Source organism: Mus caroli, unplaced genomic scaffold (genome assembly GCF_978045245.1).
Source record: "Mus caroli unplaced genomic scaffold, Mus_caroli_1 scaffold_8, whole genome shotgun sequence".
NCBI classification, from domain to species: domain Eukaryota; kingdom Metazoa; phylum Chordata; class Mammalia; order Rodentia; family Muridae; genus Mus; species Mus caroli.
The window spans coordinates 142,531,898-142,537,897 of NW_028227263.1; the positions used below are offsets into that span (position 1 = coordinate 142,531,898).

The window sequence follows — 6,000 nt, forward strand, 5'->3', positions numbered from 1 at the left end:
AAAAAATGTTAGAGAAGAAAGAAAGATATGTGAGGCCACAGTGGGAAGGCTGCCATCTGCCAGCCAAGGACAGCAGCTTCTGTACTTTTACTGTTCTTGAACAAGGGGAAAAAAAAAAAACCCACCTCCTTGGAGAATTACTGACATTTGATCCCCAACTTTCAACCTGCAGACTGCGAGAAAAACGAATTTGTCCTGTTTTGTTTTATCATCTGGTCTATCCCTGAGGGCCGTGCTGGAGAAGAAGCTGAGAATTTATTATGGGACTAAAACTCTGTTGTTTGCAGCTTTGGATAAAAGGTCGGGCTGAGTGAAGATGGATAATTTCCTTTCTGATTGTGAACAGAAGATCTCCAACGAGGTTCCTGTTTGTGGGGAGGCCAGCTGTCCCTGACTTCACAAGAATGCTGTATGGGGGTGAGGGGCTCTCAATATGTTGGCATCTGTGTTCTTAAAAGAGTAGGGAAGGATTTCTCAGGACACATAGCAGTTGTGGCTGCCTGCATGCACACACACACACAAAGTTAATGGGGGTGAATTTGTTCATAATACATTGCATACATTGAGATAAGGTGGTCACCCTAGCAGTGAGCACAGAAGTTGTATAAGATGTAGGCATGCCAAACAATACATCATCTAGTCGGTAAATGGGCCAATGGAAGGAACACGCAGTTCTCAAAAGAAGAAAAAACGAAGAGCCAAGAAATTTATGAAAAAGCATTCCATCCATATCTTTAGTCATCAGGGAAATGCAAATCAAGGCTACATTGAGATTCCATTTCACCCCACTCAACATGGCTATCATCCAGGAAATCAGAGACAAAATGCTGGAAAGAAGGAACTGAAATAGACCCGTTATTCACGCTGCTAGGACTGTAAGCTGATGTGGCCACTATGGAAACCAGGATGGAGGTTCCTCAAAAAAATAAAAAAGAAATAGAGCTAGCCTATTATTCTGGGCATACACGAAAAGGAACCTAAGTCAATATAGTACAGAGGCACTTGAGTGTACATGCTTATTGCAACACTGTTCACAACAGCCAAGATTTGAAACCAATGATGCCCATCAACCAAGGAATGAATAAAGAAAACGTACAAATGCACAGGAGAAGAGAATAAGAGACTTGGGAGTACTTAACCCAATCTATATCCCATCCTATCCTCACAGACCTCAGAGCTAATAGAGAAAGACAGGGTGGAGCTTGCATAGTGCTGCACACCTGTGAACCTAGGAATCGGGAGGCAGAAGCTGGTGGATCCCTATGAAGTCAAGGCCAGAGTGGTTTACACAGTAAGTTCCAGGACCAACAACTGGGCCTGTGTAGAGAGATACTGTCTCAAAGAAGAAAACAATGTAGACAGATTGAAGAGTCAGAGGTGATAAATTCTTACAATGAGACAGTTTTGTAGACACAGCAGGGCAGCTAGCTGCATATATGAACTCACAGAAGTTCTGACAATATGCACAAGACCCGTGCAAGCTCAAAGTGCCACACCCTTGATGGAGAGCTTTTGATAGCTTCTAGAAGAGTCAGTTTTCCTTAAAGGTGTGGCCCCTGGTGGATTGATCACAATCTGTGGGATGGTCCTACATTTGAGTATTTAGGCAGCAATGAATTTCATAAGAAAAAGAGAAATTGAAATTGAGTAGGTAGAGAAAGGCAGTGAATCTGGGAGGAGTTGAGGGTGGGTGGTAAATACGATTGAAATACATTCTGTGAAATTTTCAAGGAATTAATTAAAATACTATTTTAAAGGGCTGGAGGATGGCTTAGCAGTTAGGAACATTTGCTAGTTCTCCAGAGGACCTGAGTTAGGAAGCCAGAACCTGCACTCGGGTTGTGGGGATCTGACATACACACACGGAGATATGCATCAAGAACATTCATTAAAATACTATCTCTCCAGCCCCAAAATACTGTCTCAAAATATAATAAATACTCAAGATAGTTTCATTTAGACATAAAGAAAAATGGAATTGTGACCTTTTCAGGAAAATAATGGATGGAGTTGGAGGTCACCCAAACTCAGAGAGAAAAATACTGTGTGCTTTCTCTCATTAGCAGAATCTATATTTACATACATGTGGTTAAAAAGAGGGGAGGAGAAAGGAGAACAGCAGGAAGAGGAGGAGGACAAAAAGAGAGAGAGAGAGCAATGGCAGAGGGTGACCATGAACAAGCTGCAGTACTATACATGTATAAGATGTCATACTAAGGGCTGACATCATTCATGAAACCCATGGTCCAGTCCCAAGCATAGCTGGATATAGTGGTGCATTCCTGTAATTCCAGCACTGAGGAGGTGAAGGCAAAAGGATCAGAAGTTTCAAGGTCATATTTGGTTCCATAGCCAAATAAAGGGCAGCACAGCCTCTATCTCAAGGGGGGGGGGGAGAAAGAGAGAGAGAGAGAGAGAGAGAGAGAGAGAGAGAGTCATACTGATACCATCTCGTACTTCCCTGCTGGATGGACCTCATCTCGCCAGAAAGTGCTTGCTGTTCAGAACGGTGGGGGAGAATTGCCATCAACAGCATTACTCAGCTGGGGACCCTGTGTGAACACTGCCACAGCCAAGCATGTGCTGGGGCAACGGCCAGTCTGCACTGGGTAACTAACTGCTTTCTGATTGGACTTGAGGCCTGCCTTATAGGAGGGAATTCATATCTGGTACTATAAACACAAGCATCAGTGGCTGGCTGGGTGCTGTTACCTTTAATTTTAGGATTCAGGAGGCAGAGGTAGGTAGGACTCTGAGTCTGAGGCTAGCCTGGTCTATAGGAAGCTCCAGGCCAGCCAGGGCTACATAATGAAACCCTGTCTTAAAACTAAACAAAAAAGATAAAACATGACTTCTCATCCACTTTCCTCTTTCAGTGCTGGGATGTTGTCTGTCTTGAGCCTGTGCAGCAGGTCTTATGTATGCTGTCAAGGTCTCTGAAAGTCCTTATGTGTGTCAGGGGTTTTTTTTCCCCCTGTCTGGAAGACACTGTGTTAGAGTTATCCAGCACCTCTGGCTTTTGCAGTCTTCCCTCCCCTTCTTCCAAATAGGTTCCTGAGCCTTGAGGAAGGGATTTGATGAAGACATCCCATTTAGTGTTCCAAGATCTTTCACATCAGTACCTCACAGCTAAAAACCTTTCATCCTGCAATGGTTACCTGCCTGTAAGACATACAGGTGCAACCATGACATAAATCTTATGGGAGTAGCCAACCACCTTTTAAAAACTATATTTAAGGCCCACTCCATGCAATGTTAGCCTGTCGTTGCAGAAGGCCTGGGCTTGGTTTCCAGCACCAAAATTAGGAGGTTCACAGTGGCCTGTAATTCCTGCTTCATGGGATCTGACACCTCTTCTGGCCTCTGTATACACACACACACACACACACACACACACACACACACCTTTTTAAGTTAATAAAGAAATGGGTGTGATCATTCTATCAATTTCCCCCATCATCCATTCCCTTGGGTACAAATCTTCTGTTTGGTTGGTTTTGAGTTTGTGTTCTGGAACTCTCTATGTAGAGCAGGCTGGCCTCAAACTCACAGACGTCTGTGTGCTTCTGCCTCCCGAGTGCTGAGATTAAAAGCGTGGACCACCATGCCCAGCAAACTTGACCTAAATCTTTGCCTGTGACCTTGAGCACCATAGAAGGTGTGTCTAATGACCTTCATAGGCATCTTAGGTCGGAAAGACTTCCAGTCACTTTTTAATATTAGTCAGATGCAAGAAGAAGAAGAAACATTGTGTCAGCTCAGTAATTGAAACGCTTTGGCAGGCTGCCTGCAGCTGCAGAGCTAGAACATTCAGCTATTTCTTTATTCCCCACCTGGACCTTCTAATCCTCTCCTGCTCTCTCACAAGCATGCAGGCCTCTCATCTGCAACTACTGTATTGGGAATGCATCTCCTCCTGTCAGTCACCTTAGGACACCTGAACCCTCAAGGGATCCTTTTGTATATTTCCAGGTTCTCTCTGCAGTCCCACTACACGCCTCCAGGTAGCGCTCGTGCAAAACTTATATATTAAAAAAACAGGGTTCCTCTCTCTCTCTCTCTCTCTCTCTCTCTCTCTCTCTCTCTCTCTCTCTCTCTCTCTCTCTCTCCCTCTCTCCCTCTCTCCCTCATTCCCTCCCTCCCCCCCTCCCATTCTGTGTCCATTCCCCTCCTCCCCTCACCCCATCTCAGTAAGCTGGCCTCAGACTCTTTATGGAGTTGAGGTTATTTTTGAACTTCTAATCCTCCTGGTTCCTCCATTTCTTGAGCGATGGAATTTCAGGCGTGCTACTACACTCAGTTTATGTGGTACTGGCTTTGTGTATGTTGAGTTAGAGCCCTCCCCTTTCCTCCTCCTCCTCCTCTTCCTCCTCTCCTTCCTGTTTGTTTCCCCCCTCCCCCTTCTCTTCCTGCCTCAACCTCTCTGATAGCGCCACTAGTGTCAGAGAAATCGTCCACTACTAATTAAGCTCATTTTACCAGAGGCTTTAGTGGGCTACTGGTTTCCTTCACCAGGCCCAGGAGACCAGACGAGACCGTCATAGCATCCCCTGTCATATCATCTAATGGAACTTTACAAGGCTTATTTCCAAAGCCAGAAAATTCCCAGCCCACTTGGGTCAGCTCGGTAAGGAAATCCCCTGTGCCCTTAGCTGGATGATGAGGCCAGTGAACTGCTCACCGGTTTTGGTTTTTCTCTCTATCTTCACACTTCTGCTGCCTGAAAAGCTCACCTCCCGCTGGCCTGCCCCCCTTTCGCAACTCACTCAAGCGCCTGGCCTTTGAGTTTTAAGGGTGAGGTGCTGCTTGATTGGGGACCAGCTAGATCTTTCTGCTAAATCCGTTACAGATTCGCTTTTTAATTCTACTAAGGAACACAGGCAAACAAACCATTTGTTGCTGTGATCTGGCCTTTGAACACCGCAAACAAACCGAAACCAAGGAAGTGTGAGGTTATACCTGGCCAGCCACCTAAACTTGTGAAGTCATCACAAGTTGAGAACTGTGATGTTATCTCACAGACACTGGAAAAGGGCAGAACAGAAACAATTGAAAGGTTTCATACCCCAACTCCTGCGAGGCTTAAGTCACACTCACCTCTTGGGTGTGTCTTGCTCTTTCTCTGAGAACCTCTTTCAACTTACTGCTGGGCTTAAATCTGTGTAAAATCCCCTTTTAATAATTGTCAATGTTGTTTTTTAAATAAACAAACAAACAAATAAGGTGGACAGTTCCTAAAGATAGTCTCTAGAGCCGGGCATGGTGGCGCACGCCTTTAGTCCCAGCACTCGGGAGGCAGAGGCAGAGGCAGGCGGATTTCTGAGTTCAAGGCCAGCCTGGTCTACAAAGTGAGTGCCAGGACAGCCAGGGCTATACAGAGAAACCCTGTCTCGAAAAACCAAAAAAAAAAAAAAGATAGTCTCTAGACCCCCTGTACATATGTAAACACATACACCCCAGCTTATTCATATATGCATACATTTAAAGTCATTAAAATGAGAGGTGTTTATCCCCTTACCTGACTGAAGGCCAGAATGTGGGTCATCTCAGTGTGGATTGACTCCGGAGTTCTGTGATGTCCTAAAAACAGCAGTCAATTGATCGCTTGTGTTTATTTCTCCCTCTCCCTGGAATTTTCCTTTTTTTTTTTTTTTTTTTTTTTTTGTAATCAGCCCAGTAAATACACAGAACCAGAAACTGAATCACTAAGGTGCATTTTATTCAGAGAGCCGAGCCACCTGACAGGATAGTGGCTTATCATCTTAAAATCTGTCTTTCGTGCCATCTTTAACTAGCAGCTTTTACAGGGAGGAGAAACAAAGGCAGTCGTTCCAAAGTTTCCTCTTGCCCCTCTGGTCAAGTGGTCAGTCTTGTCTCTGAGATGTGTGGATTTGGAGCTCATCCCCTTATCCTTGCCTGGGGGAGCGGGGCGGAGGGGCGTGTCACAAACATCAAGGTCCCGAGGCTTTGGGTGGCATCTAGATTAAAGGTTAACTCAGA

General features: G+C 45.0%; 2 long non-coding RNA genes across 3 annotated transcripts in view; one reads left to right on the forward strand and one right to left on the reverse strand.

The window, feature by feature from the left end:
* LOC115031551 (uncharacterized) overlaps positions 1 to 5,614 on the reverse strand; it is a 23,961-nt gene extending 18,347 nt beyond the window's left edge. Inside the window, exon 1 of one of the 2 annotated variants that reach the window (XR_015047771.1) lies at positions 5,519 to 5,614. This is a non-coding gene — a long non-coding RNA (uncharacterized LOC115031551). The remainder of the gene's footprint in view (positions 1 to 5,518) is intronic. The other variant, XR_015047770.1, reaches the window with a different exon arrangement.
* LOC115031560 (uncharacterized) overlaps positions 4,209 to 6,000 on the forward strand; it is a 2,890-nt gene continuing 1,098 nt past the window's right edge. Inside the window, exon 1 of the long non-coding RNA XR_003837233.2 lies at positions 4,209 to 4,627. This is a non-coding gene — a long non-coding RNA (uncharacterized LOC115031560). The remainder of the gene's footprint in view (positions 4,628 to 6,000) is intronic.